The sequence below is a fragment of the Peromyscus eremicus genome, chromosome 22, assembly GCF_949786415.1.
Source record: "Peromyscus eremicus chromosome 22, PerEre_H2_v1, whole genome shotgun sequence".
Classification (NCBI taxonomy): Eukaryota; Metazoa; Chordata; class Mammalia; order Rodentia; family Cricetidae; genus Peromyscus; species Peromyscus eremicus.
In genome coordinates this window covers 24,251,220-24,265,557 of record NC_081437.1, presented here as the reverse complement: position 1 = coordinate 24,265,557, position 14,338 = coordinate 24,251,220, and the positions used below count along the sequence as shown (strand labels likewise).

Genomic DNA, 14,338 nt, shown 5'->3' with positions numbered 1-14,338 from the left:
TCTCTCCAGCCCGGGAATCACTTATTTAAACCTGAAATACAATGCTTAAATGACATCCTAGAGAAAAATGAGCTGGAGATGCTGGAACCGCAAGACGGTATTAGGGGAGGTGTCAAAAGGGTTTCCTCCTCCTCCACACCATCTACACTTTACCAAGTCCTTGCATCCTAGACTGGCAGCAGCTACTCGCCCCCCCCCTCCCCGACACCATCCCCAAGCTCTGGAGTCTATTTTTGATTCCTTCAGGGCAGGTCTGAAACACTATAATCTACCAGCTGGAAACATTCTTACCCCACGGCTGACGGAGACAGTACAGAAGGGCCACTGCCACCTCACCCACTCCATGATACCTGTTTCACACTGGCTCCTGGGGGCCAGTGAGAACAAGTACAGCTACTCTCCAGCTAGCACGATAGATAATTAACCCCTTATTTGCTGTCTTCTTGTTCCTATCTCACTCCTCTCTGTCTAACGGTTTTTCCTGGGATAACCTCCCAAACAAAATGCTTGCATTCAAATCCCTGCCTAGAATCGGCTCCGGCAGACATTAAGATACCTGTTCATTTAACCAAGGTCGTGATTCAGATTACCTCAAGTGCAAACTTGCGGGGCACAAAAACTAAGAGTGACCTCAATTATTTCCCCAGGCAACGCTTCGTGGGCATTATTATCCGCATCTCCGCCATCAGGCTTTCAACAGATCTACACCCAACAAGGACCGCCGCCGCCCACCACAGCTGACCGCAAACCCCTGCTGTTGAGGCAGGACCCTGAACATCCATACTGGCATGAATGTAAGTACAACTCTCTCCTTCCTTCCTTCCACTTGCTCTCCTGGACCTCTGCCTTTTCTCAGCCACGGTCTAAAGATAACCAGTACCTCTCCACCATCCTCTTCGCACACTGACTCTCATTCCAGACCCTGCCACTTCCTTCCTCCCAGTCACTCTCACGCTCACCCCCCTTTTTTTCCCATTTCTACTGCCAAAGCCTTCACCCAGATTAATGAACAAATGAAAGTCTATGACCTCCTGATCCCAGGACTCTCCACCCCTTTTCCTGTACTTCATCCTGCAGACACACAAAGACACACGCCCACCGGCTCTGTCCACACAAGCCTGCCTGCTCCTCGGAGCATCCAGCCACCCTCTCAGGCAGGAGCTTCTTCCCACAAAAATTAAAGTCATGATGCAGTCACTACAAAGTGTAAAAGAAGACCAGAGCCCCAGCTGTGACACACAAGCAAAGCTGAAACTCCAAGTTCCTAGATGAGGCCCTTTAATATTCTTGGCCCAAAGCCAAACTGAGGGAACAACTTTTTACACAGAACACCAAAAACAACAACTCGTGAGAGGAAAAAAAAAAAATCTTTGAGTTGAATTTTATCAAAATAAACTATTCTGCAAAGTTATTATAAAAAAGTGAAAACAGGCAGGATGAAGAATCTTCAGGCCCGTGGCACAGCTCCGTGAGCTAAAGCACCAGTGAGCTGAGGTTGATCCCCAGGATCCACATCCAAGAAGAGGAGAACTGACTCCCGAGGGCTGTCCTGACATCTAAATGCACACCACAGCACCAGTGACCACACTCACATGACACACACAGATGAACAAATACTTTTCCAAAGCACATACATAAGAAAGGTCTTCCATACAAATTTTAGAAATAAAGCTTAAAACTCAGTATCCAAAAAACAGTCCAGCCAGGTGGCAGTGGAGCACGCCTTTAATCCCAGCACTCTTTTGGGAGACAAGAGCCAGGTGAATCTCTGTGAGTTCGAGGCCAGCTTGGTCTACAAAGCGAGATCCAGGACAGGTACCAAAACTACACAGAGAAACCCTGTCTTGAAAAAACAAAACAATAACAACAACAACAACAACAAAGTCCAATGAAAATACAGTCAATGGGCTGGCAGGCAGGATGGTTCAGTGGGTAAAGTCTGTACCACCAAACCTGACAACCTGAACTGGATCCCGGGACCCACATGGTGGAAGAAGAGAGACAATTCCTGCAAGCTGTCCTTTGACCAACACACACACACACACACACACACACACACACACACACACACACACAAATACACGTTTTCAAATGGCCAAAAGGTCTAATTAGATGCCTTGCCAAAGAAGATACAGCGTAAGTAATAATGTGAAAATATGTTCAATAAGTTTAAAATAACAAGTTAAAACAATAAAGAGATACCATGGCGTAGCTATTAAAAGGGCTAAAATTTGAGAAAAACTGACAGTACCAGATGTTGACAAGAATGGAGAGCGGAAGAAACTCCTGCCTGTCGCCAGACAACGGACAAACAGTTGCACTAGAAGGGCAGGCAGTTTCTTACCATCTGACCCAGATGTCACACCGTGCTATTTTATCCAACTAAACTCAAATTTTACTTCACACAAAACCTCCATCCAAATGTTCCTGTTTTGTTTTTACATAAAGTCTTGCCGTGTAGCCCAGGCTAGCCTTGAGTTCACTATGTAGCTGAGGCTGGCCTTGAACACCGGCTATGCCTGTCTGTACTTCCCAAGTGCTGGGATTACAGGTGTGCTCCACCACAGCCAGCCCCAGTCGGTTTTGTTTTGAGTTGACAAACCCTGGAAGCAACAGAGATGCCCTTTCAGTGGGTGGCTGTGTAAATAAAGTACAGTTCTTCCTAGAGTCATTCCTAAAGCAATGTCGTTCAGCAATTAAAAAAAAAAAAAAAGAATGAAGTGCTGAGTCAGGAAATGATACAAAGGAAGCTTAAATACAAGTGAAAAGTAGCAAAGGGAAAAAAACGCCAACATCAAAACACCACATTCTGCAGTACCCCACACTCACGACCTAGAGAAAGCAGGGTATCAGAGACAGCAAACTGTCAGCACGTGACTGAGTAGGGGTGATGGGAGGGTGCGTGGATGGAGCACACAGTGAGCCTATCCTACATGTCGGTGAATTTTGTCTTTCATTCCTAAAGAACTTCTACGAATTTATCACTGAGTTAAAAAAAAAAAGTTAGGTACTAAATTATCACAAAATTTCAATCATACTGAAAAAAATGTTCAATAAGAACCAGGTATAGTGGCACATGACTGTAATTCCAGCACTGGGAGGTAGAGGCAGGAGGATCAGAGTTCAAGGACCAGCTCAGCGACACAAAGAATTTGAGGCCAGCCTGGACTATAAGAGATTGTTTCAAAAATAAATAAAGTCTTTCAGTTTACTTTGTCTTCAATTCTGCATGCTTAGTTTTAAAATATCACAAGGCTGGGCAGTGGTGCACCTTTAATCCCAGCACTCAGAAGGCAGAGCCAAGAGTTCAAGGCCAGCCTGGTCTACAGAGTGAGATCCAGGACAGGCACCAAAATGACACAGAGAGATCCTGTCTCGAAAAACCTAAAAAAAAAAAAAAAAGAAAAGAAAAGAAAATATCACAAACAGCCAGGTATGGGAGCACACGTCTTTAATACCAACATTCAGGCGGCACAGGCAGGCAGATCTCTGTGAGCTTAAGCCAGCCTGGTCTACAGAGGTCAATCAGAGCTACACAGTAGGGTAAGACCTTGTCTCAAAAAAATACAGATTAAAAATAAAAAATTTCGCTGGGTGGTGGTGGTATGCTCCTTTAATCCCAGCACTTGGGAGGCAGCAGAGGCAGGCAGATCTCTGTGAGTTCAAGGCTACCCTGGTCTACAGAGCGAGTTCTAGGATAGCTGGGGCTACATAGAGAATCCCTGCCTCAAAAATAAATAAATAAATAAATAAATAAATAAATTCACAAATAGTTAGTCCATAATATCATTACATCATCATATCACTTGAGGCATAATATACTCAACAGTGTACACAAATAGCATTTTTAATAATTAGAGAAGATTTTGGTTACTTTTGGCTGACTCTTGACTGACAACCAGCCCATCACACAGACAGAAGCGACGCCCACGCTGCCTTTCCTCGCTCTGAGAGTATGCTTACATTGTGACCTCACTCTTCGGCGGACCAAAAAGCCAACCTGCAGCTTCTCTGCAGCAATTTTGGTACGCCGGGCATCTAGTCAGCAGGGTTCCGTTCCTTCCAATCAAATAATACAATCTGAAAGCCCACTGGGCCAGGCTGAGGTGAGCAGCGGTCTATCCAAACACAATTAGCAGAGAAAACAGGAGAATCACCTACCCATCCCCTAGCACATGGCACTGGGGCCTGTCATCAGACACACAGATGAAGTGTCAATGGATGGATTACATATTAATGAAACATAACTGCTTAATCTTCTTGTTACCCTGCCTACAGCACTCTTTCCCATGCCTGTCACTTCTCAATTCTGGAAAAAGTCACAGTTTAAAAAAAAAACAGCCAGGTGTAGCTTTGCCTGTAATCCCAGCACTCAGGAGGCTGAGGCAAAAGGATTTCGAATTCAAGGCCAGCCTGGAAATAAAGCAAGACTCGCCATGTCTTCAAAACAAAACAAAACAAAACAAAAACCCTAGACTGAGAAATCCGGACTGTGCTTGATCGGCCCTAGGAGCAACCAGGACTGTGCATGAGGACCAGCTGAGGACACCGAGACCTAAAGTTATGAAGCAGTTACTTTAGGGAGCCAATAACGTGGCTGTAAAAGCCCTTCGTCTCCATCCCGCTGTGCACATCACCCTCTGCAGAAGCAGCAGGAGAAAATGAAAAAAGGAAAGAAATCACCGAGACAGCGGTGCTCTTGATGAGCTTCGGGGGAGAGGGCAGCAAGGATCCTCCTCTGTTCTGTCCTAGGAAGACAGTGTGCTACAGAGCTGGACCCTGTGTACAGACAGAGGTTAAGTGATTGCCACAGCACACAGACTAATGCAGAGGGGGGAGAATGCTTTGGAAATGTCTCCAGCACGTCTCTGTCCTGCGCTAAGTGTTAAGTGAGCCTCCCTTTCCTTTGAATCGGCTTGTTAGTTTCTTAACCTTTGTACCTCCGTCACATCAAAGCAATCAGGTACGGGGCTAGAGAGCGAGCTCAGGCAGTGACGCGCTTTCCTGGAAAGCACCGAGATCTGAGTTCATGGAACCCGGGGTTTTTTTTTTTAAAAAAAAAAAAAAAAAAAAAAAAAAACCCTAGGGGCTGGGTAGGGATAGCTCAGAGACCCCACTGGCCACACAACATGAGGACTGGGATTTGGATTCCCAGCACCCACATACATGTGAAATGGGCCTGGCAGCCTGCACTCATCCAAGCGCTCAGGAGGCAGAGATGGGGCTCCCCAGAGCAAGCTGAATCACTAGGTTAGATGAATCAGCAAGCTCTGGATTCAAGCGGGAGACCTGTCTGTGTAAGGCAGAGAAACACTCATGAAGACAACACACGTATATGAACACACAGACACACACTACACACAGACACAGAAGCAAAAAGGTAAGTAACTGAACCAGGCTTGGTGACAAACAGCTACAGTCCCAACCCTGAGGAGGCAGATGGGTGGATCTGCTGTGCTCTCTAGCCAGCCAGACTGGCCAGATGTGACAGCCTGCCAGTCAGAGAGGCTAACTCAGAAACCAAGGTGAAGGGTACCCAGGGAACAACGCCTGAGGTCATCCTCTGGCCGCCCCATGCACCAGCACACACAAGCACAAGCAGAGGCACACACACACACACACACACACACACACACACACACACACAGCACTGGGGTATGGAAAACCCATGTGCAAATGCACAGTCTCCTGAAGAAATCTGTCAAGATTCCCTGACTGTTCATGTGATATACAGGTGGGTCTAAGCTCAGAATGTTACTACTACAATCAAAACTACCTTTAATAAAACAACAACAACAACAAAATAAACAAACACATGGTGGCACACACCTTTAATCCCAGCACTCAGAAAGCAAAGGCAGATGGATCTCTGTGGGTTCGAGGCCAGCCTGGTCTACAGAGCAAGTTCCAGGACAGCCAGGGCTGTTACACAGAAAAACCCTGTCCCAAAAAAATAGATAGATAGATAGATAGATAGATAGATAGATAGATAGATAGATAGATATAGATAGACAGATAGAAAGATAAATAAAATACATTAAATAAATAACCTAACTCCCTTGTTCATTTCGGGGAAAATTCTCAGATATCCTTCCTCTAAATCTTTTCTCTTTCAGATTAAAAGGAGTGCCAGGGAAAATAAATTTAAAACCCTAGATATCTTCTTGGAACAAATCTGAGAGCATACTCTGGGTTCCAATAAAAAAACATTCAGTAACATACTCTACACTTCCCAGAGCTCTGAGCAGCTGAACTGAACCTCAACGGCGCTATGCTAACTAGCAAATAAATCATGTGAACTGTTCAGCACAATGCTTGGCACGATCTAAGTGCCTAATAAATGTCAGCTCTCGGGCACTCTGACAACAGTGCAGCTCAGTCACAAAGGTATTCAGTCCAAACCTGGTTATCACAGCATTTCAGTCCTGTTTTAATTTATAGACAGTGTTAATGATACACATAAAGATCCGGGGGCTGGAGATGCAGCTCATTTGGAGTGCTTGACCAACATGCAAGAAATGCTTTCTGGGTTTGCTAGACCTGAGTTCCAACATCAACTCTGCGTAAACCATGCTTAGTGGTTCAAATCTGTATTCCCAGAACTCAGGAGATAGAGGCAGAAGGATCAGAAGTTCAAGGTCATCCCCATCTACAGAGTGAGTTTGAGACCACAGGGCTGTCTCTAAAAATTGCCAGGTGTAGGGGTGCATGCCTTTAATCCCAGCACTCGGGAGGCAGAAGCAGGCAGATCTCTGTGAGTTTGAGGCCAGCCTGGTCTACAGAGTGAGTTCCAGGACAGCCAGGGCTACACAAAGAAATCTTGTCTTAAAAAACCAAACATATATAATATATATATATATATATCCAAACATATAATTATTTAATATATATAAATATATATAAAAACCAAATATATATAAATAATTTAACATAACTGGGCAGAGTGCCACATGCCTGTAATGTCAGCACTTGGGTAGCTGAGGCAGGAGAATTGCCATGAATTGAAGCCAGCCTGACTTAAACAGTGAGTTCTAGACCAGCCAGTAATCACAAATTGAGACTCTGTTCAGAAATTTGTTTAAAACAAAGGAAAAATTGAATTGTAGACATGTCTTTCAATTAACTACAGTACAAAGCGGTCCATCCTAATTCTTTTAAAGTTTTTTTATTTTTGTTTGTATGTATATGGCTGTTTTGCACATGTATGTCTGTGCACCATGCATTTGCCCTAGGTCCACAGAGGCCAGGAGAGGGTATTGGGTCACTGAGACTGGGGTTACAGATGGTTGTGAGCTACCATGCCGTGTTGGGAATCAAACTCGGGTCCTCTAGATGTGCCGCCAGTGCTCTTAACCACTGAGCCATCCCTCCAGCCCCAGCAGTCTACCCTATTTCTACCACACTAAAGAGAAAGAAGGAAAAAAGATCACCACAGCAAATGCCAAGAACAAGCCATTGATAAATTCAACACTCAAAAAAACAAGAATAGAAGAAACATCCTTAAATGGACAAGAAACATCAACCAAAAGCCTTCAGAAAATATTACAGACACTAGCAAAACACTATACGTATCCATTTAGCAAAGAAAAAAAAAATTGAGTGCCCATTGTCAACTCTGGTACATGAAGGGACAAGAATAAGGAGAAGACAGTGGTATGATCTTAAGATCAATTCAGACCTCTATTCAACATCAGAGACACCTCACGGAAACCCCTTCAAATCGATGGGGAAAATGTAATAGAAATCAAAAGACAAAGCTTAAAAACAAGAAAAGCTTCCATTGGGATCAGAAACACAACAAGAGACATTAATTATGAGCAGGATGAAGCCATAGACTTGCGGATTCTGAGTCCAGAACCTGCACCTCCTGCAGGGGAACAGGATTCCAAAGGAGGGTGGAGAATATGAGGCATTTAAACCAGACTCACTGTTGAAGGCCGGGGATAAGACTGGAGCTGAAAAGAAACTTAAAATGCCACTGTCAGTCTCTGCGGAGAATGCAGATTACGTAATGCTGTGCATTTGGAAAAGTGGGAAGGTGCAAACAGACTTGTGGCCAGGAATGGAACCAGGACATGTCTTTATGAGAGGATCTAAATCAGCTACCTCCGAGGGCAGGACCCTTGACCCCCAAGTCATATCTGGTTCTAGACTGGAACCCCTGCAGGCCAGCTGAACACCTGAAATCCCACATGCAACATACAAAAGAGTGAGCACAGAAAAAGGAAAGAAAAAGACATTTAAGCCAGGTGGTGCTGGTGCTGGTGGTGGTGGTGGTAATGGTGGTGGTGCACACCTTTAGTCTCAGCACTTGAGGCTGAGACAGGCAGATCTCTGTGAGTTTGAGGCCAGCCTGGTCTACAAAGTGAGATCCAGGACAGGCACCAAAACTACACAGAGAAACCCTGTCTCAAAAAAAAAAAACAAAAAACAACAACAACAACAAAAAAAAACCCTTCAAATCACACAAAGCGAACTCATGCTAAAAGCGAGCCATCAACAGAAGTAACTGAATATTAATTCATCCCAGATAGTGAGTTCACAGACAGCATGATAAGACTGACTTCTGTTGTGGAATATTATTTTAAGATGTGTTACACTTGTCTATGCTGTGGAACATTTGTTTAATGATGCAAAGATGTGTTGCATTCTTTTACGTTGCATTTATTTAACTCTGTGAAGCTGTGCTACTTTGCCTGTCTAAAACATCTGATTGGTCTAATAAAGATCTGAATGGCCAATAGCAAGGCAGGAGAAAGGATAGGAGGGGCTGGCAGGCAGAGAGAATAAATAGGAGGAGAAATCTTGGAAGAAAAGATCGAGGAGCAGGATAAGGAGGGGGACCCTACGGGTCAGCCACCCGGTTACCCAGCAAGCCACAGAGTAAGAAGTAAAAAGAGGTATACAGAAATAGAGAAAGGTAAAAGTGCAGAGGCAAAAGGTAGATGGGATAATTCAAGAAAAGCTGGCAAGAAACAAGCCAAGCTAAGGCTAGGAATTTATAAGTAATAATAAGATTCTGTGTGATTTATTTGGGAGCTGGGTGGTGGGCCCTAATGAGCAAATGAGTGGAAAACAACCAACTACAAATATGACTAGTATATTCTGGGGCACTTGGACATAAATGTTAAAAAATATTGCCATTGCTAAATGATCACTTTGGAAGCCAGCTCAGCCGTCTCCTATACAGCCAAACATATATTTGATCTGGAATATACAGCCAAACATTTATTTGATCTGACATATCTGATCTAGTATTGCACTCCTAATTTATCCAAGTATGTCTAAAAACACTTATGTCGGGCTGGAGAGATGGCTCAGAGGTTAAGGGCACTGGCTGCTCTTCCAGAGGTCCTGAGTTCAATTCCCAGCAACCACATGGTGGCTCACAACCATCTGTAATGAGATCTGGTGCCCTCTTCTGTTGTACAGGCATACATGCAGGCAGAACACTGTATATATAAATAAATAAATATTAAAAAAAAAAAACTTGTGTCTACAAAAAAAAAACCAAACCCAAACCTACACACAAAAGATTACAAGTTTTATTCAGAATTACCAAAAACTTTTGCTAGATGAATAAATTTTAAAAAATGGTATTTCTGGGGCTGGAGAGATTGCTCAGAGGTTAAGAGCACTGGCTGCTCTTCCAGAGATCCTGAGGTCAATTCCCAGCAACCACATGGTGGCTCACAACCATCTGTAATGAGATCTGGTGCCCTCTTCTGGCCTGCAGTCATACATGCTGTATACATAATAAATAAATAAATCTTTTTTAAAAAATGGTATTTCTATTGAATGGAATATTATTTGTTGCTAAAAGGAAATAAGCCATAAGTCCATAAACAGATACAGAAGAACCATAAATACATATTGCTAAGTAAAAGAAACCAGGAAATATAATTCATAGCCTGAGATACAGAATTTTTTTTTCAATTTTTTTATTTTTTACTACACTTATTTGTATGTATGTGAGGTTACCCACCCACATGCTGTATTAGGTGGCGGTCAGAGAACAACCCACAGGAGTCAGTTCTTTTCCTCTACCATGTGGGTTCCAGGAATTGAACTCAGGTCATCAGGTCTGGTGACAGGTGCCTTCACCTGCTGAGCCACAGCACCAACCAGCTTGAGAAATGTTTCTGAAAACACACACACACACATCTAGAGACTTAGGAGAGATTTTTCATATACTTATGACATTATGACACTAAATACTCTGTGTGTGTGTGTGTGTATGTGTGTGTTTTGAAACAGGGTTTCTGTGTAGTCCTGGCTGTCCTGGAACTCTCTCTGTAGACCAGGCTGGCTTCAAACTCACAGAGAACCTCCTGCCTCTTCTCCAAAAGGTGTGCATCACCACTGTCTGAGGACTGTGTGTGTGTGTGTGTGTGTGTGTGTGTGTGTGTGTGTGTGCTTTAAAGAAAAGCCTTAGACTGGAAGGTGTATTTCCTTTCCGTTCACTGAACAATTACCATTAACGAAAAGAGGCTTAAATATACTAAATACAGCACACTACATACTACTAAGAAATCACACAGTAAAGAAAACTTCAGGTAAATCTCTGTGTTCCAACATGAAAAAAAAATCTCAAAAATAATCCATCAGGGGAAAAAAAAAAAAAAAAAAGAGCAACCTGGACAGTATGCTATAGTAAAATGCACAGAGAAAGCTGGAGATGAGTCCATGAATAAAGTACTTGCCACAACACAAGCATAAGGATTGGAGTTCAAATCTCTAGACTCAACACAGAAGCCATGCAGGTGTGGCAGCCGCCTGTAATACACCAGCACTCTGGAGACAGATAGGGAATCACCAGAGCAAACTGGCTAGCTACACTAGCCAAATTGGCCAGCTCCAGGTTCAGCAGGAGGCGGAACGTAATAAATAAGAGAGCAACTGAGAACATCCATTGTCGACTTTGGGCTTTCACAGGCATGTACACACATGTGCATGGATACCCAGAGACACTCATGTATACTACATACACATGCAAAAAAGTAAAATGCATAGGAAACCGCTTGGGAAGAAAACAACAAACTAGTAACTGATGTAGGAAAAGGAGTACGTACGTCAAGGGGGTGTTTTTATTCCGAGTATTTGACAACCAAGGATGCATTCTGAGCCACACGAACCACTGCAGGAGTGGCCAGGCACAGAGACTCCAGTGCAAACAGCCCTAACACTGGACAGCAAACAACCTGCACAACTAGAAACCACAGCTCTAACGCTGGCCTTGTGTAATTTGAAATAAGTAAAATGGGGCAGGGGGCCGTCCTCAAGACAGCATGAGTTCACCTTCCGGGGATACAAATGTACATATTTTTATTGGAATAGGTTACAAAGTATACATGGTTTCCCTTTTTGTTGTTGGTGGTGGTGGTATCTTTTTTCTTGAAGGGTGGCTTTTGTTACTTTGTTTGCTTTTATTTTCCGTTGAAACCCTTGAACTCACAGTGATCAGCTTACCTCTGCTTCCAGAGGGCTGGGATTTAAAGGCATGTGCCATCACACCAGGCAACGCGTATGGTTTTTCAAAGCATCCAACTCAGGTAAAGTCTGCCCATTTTATCATATGCAAACTATACATCAAGAAGGCACAGTAGCACACACGGGCAGGAGGAAAGCCACGAGTTCAAAGTCAGTCAGGGCTACATAGAGAGACCCTATCTTTTTTTTTTGGGGGGGGGGGCAAGACAGGGTTTCTCTGTGAAGCCTTTGGAGCCTGTCCTGGAACTCACTCTGTAGGCCAGGCTGGCCTGGAACTCACAGAGATCCACCTGCCTCTGCCTCTGGAGTGCTGGGATTAAAGGTGTGTGCCGCCACCACCTACCTTCTTAAAAACAAAACAACAACAAAAAAGTTCATTTTAACCAGGCTAAGTGGTTCACATGGGAGACTAACAGGAGGAGAGGCACATGTTCAAGGTCAGCCTATAGCCTTGGCTACAGTATAGTGAATACCTGGCCAGCTGGGTACAACATGACATTATTTCAAAAAAATGTGGGTGGGGGGAGATGACATATTGATTTTGAAATAAATGTAAATTAAATATCTAAAAATATTAGAAAACCCTGAAACAAGGCTCCCAAAATTGCAGAGCCACACAGGCACCCCACAACAAAACTTACTAGACACTTAAGGTTGCACTCGGAAGTGTAGATACTAACTAAAATGAAATAAATTGATGTACTTCAAGGCTTACTATATATGCAATGCCAAACTTGGATTAATATTACTCTTATTTTTTTTTTTTTTAGCATGAGGAAACTAAGACTCAGATATGTTAGCATCGAAGACGTGAAATAAATGCTAAATGGAAATCCTACGAACTCTAATATTTTAACCATAAGTAGAAATTCTGTCTCCCGGGCAAAGCTCATTGAACATAAAGACCACTCCCCCCCTCCTGCCAGCACCACCTTGAATACACACCCCCCCTTCAGAGGCAGTTCCACTTATGTCTGATAAAAATCCTCAGAGAACTCACAAAAGGTCAAGTTTTAATTTGGCAAGCAAAGTAACCCAACAAGCATTGCGAGCCAGGGGGGGGAGGAAACAGCAGCCTGGGGCTGGAGTGTCCAACCATGGCGGAGGACAGAACTCAGCCCTTACAGAACTGAAGAGACAGAAGCATTCACTCACCTCAGAGCCAAGACCCACGAGGCAGAAGAGAAATTATAAAAGTGCTCTCTAGGCAAAAGCCCCCTCCATCTTTCTCAAAAAAAAAAAAAAAAAAAAAAAAGCCGATGAATGAAGAAGGACCAGAACCGGATCTCAAGCGACCACCCAAAGAATAAGCACCTGGTGCCCAACATGTAAGATCCACGTGGATGTAGCAGAGTGGCCACAAACCACCGGAGTCTGCCACCCAGGCCACTGTTTTAACCTGCCCAGCGCCTAAAACCCTGGGTTACCCAAGTTGGCAAAAAGAGAACCTGAGGACCAAAAGAAGTCCACCAACCATCCCTAACTCTAGAGACTGACATCTCTCCCGACATCTCTCCCTATAAAATGTATCAACCCCTGCTTCCTCAATTCACGCACACAGTGGGCATCAGTTTCGAAGTCTATTGGGATCCAGGCCACATGCTGGGGATGGAGCAGAAAACAGGCACGGAGCTTAATTCTAGTTGGGAAGGCAAGATTCTTTTTCAAATTTCCCTTTCCCTCTCTTTTAAGACCCTTCCAACCTCTTCCCAATAGCTCCCACCAGCTACCCTCACTTTCTCCACAAACCAAGCAACTTACGCCTCCAATTTCCCTGGGCTGGGGGAAAAGACTTAGAGAGACCCGAAGTGCACAGAAGAAGAGACGTAGGATTGAGCGCTTTCCATTTTATATGCATACTTTCGCAACCCAACTGTCAGCACTTCAACAGCAAATGATGGCTGGGAGTGACTAAGTCGTGACCCCGGTGCTGACCGCGGTTGTCTCCTGCTCCGGAGCTAATCAATAAACGCTTGCAGAGAACGCTGGAAGGTCTCCCTGATTCCCCAAGGCCTGGCACGGCCATTGAACCGTAAGCATTCGTCAGCTGCATCCTCCCTCTTCCCGGGACACTGTGCCCATCAAAGGGTGACCTGGGTGGACAGGTTCGTCTACCGGGAGACACCGGGGGGTGGGAGGGTGATCTGGAATGAAGTCCCTTCCCTCTGCCAGGGCCTGCCTGCCTCACCTGCCCTCTGCCAGGACCTGCCGCCTTCGCCCCCCTTCAGCACCTAACGCCGAGCCTCCTCCTGGGCGAGCCGGGCTCGGGCTGCATCAGCCGGCGCGCGCAGCCCGGCTCTGCGCCCCGCCGCCGCCGCCGCCGCCGCCGCCGCCGTGCGCGCGGGTGGCCGGGGGACCCCTCTCCCCAGCCTCCCCAGCCCAAGGGTCGCAGCTCCACGGCCGCGCGCGCCCCGCCACCCCGCAGGCTCCCCGGCTCGCTCCTCCAGCCCCGGCGGAGACTCCCCACCTGGCTCACTTCCCGGCGGGAGCGGAGGGGGGCGTCGCGCGTGCGGCTCTCCGGCGGGCCGCAGCCTCCTCCGGCCCGGCCCCCTCGACTCGGGCGGCCGAAGCAGCGGCAGCGGCGGAGGCGACGGCGCCCGCTCAGGCCCCGGAGCCGCCCCCGCGGTGAACGTTCCCGGCGCCGCCGGCTCGCGCCGCTTCCCCGCCCGGCACGCGCAGCGAGCCCGCCCCCGGCGCGAGGGCGCGAGGGCGCGAGGGCGAGGGCGAGCGAGCGCGCGCGGAGGGCGGGCGGGCGAGCGGGCGGGTGAGCGGGGCGGGCGCACGGAGGGGCGGGGCTTCCGCCGCGAGAGGGGGCGGGGAGGCGGCCCGGGTGCCCTCCCGCGGGTTC

The 14,338-nt window shown here is 46.0% G+C and overlaps 1 protein-coding gene across 1 annotated transcript in view; it reads right to left on the bottom strand.

The window, feature by feature from the left end:
• Positions 1–14,093, bottom strand: part of Dtnb (dystrobrevin beta) — a 204,364-nt gene extending 190,271 nt beyond the window's left edge. Inside the window, exon 1 of the mRNA XM_059248686.1 lies at positions 13,958–14,093. The gene's annotated coding sequence lies outside the window, so the exon portion shown is untranslated. The remainder of the gene's footprint in view (positions 1–13,957) is intronic.
• Positions 14,094–14,338: the final 245 nt, after the last annotated feature.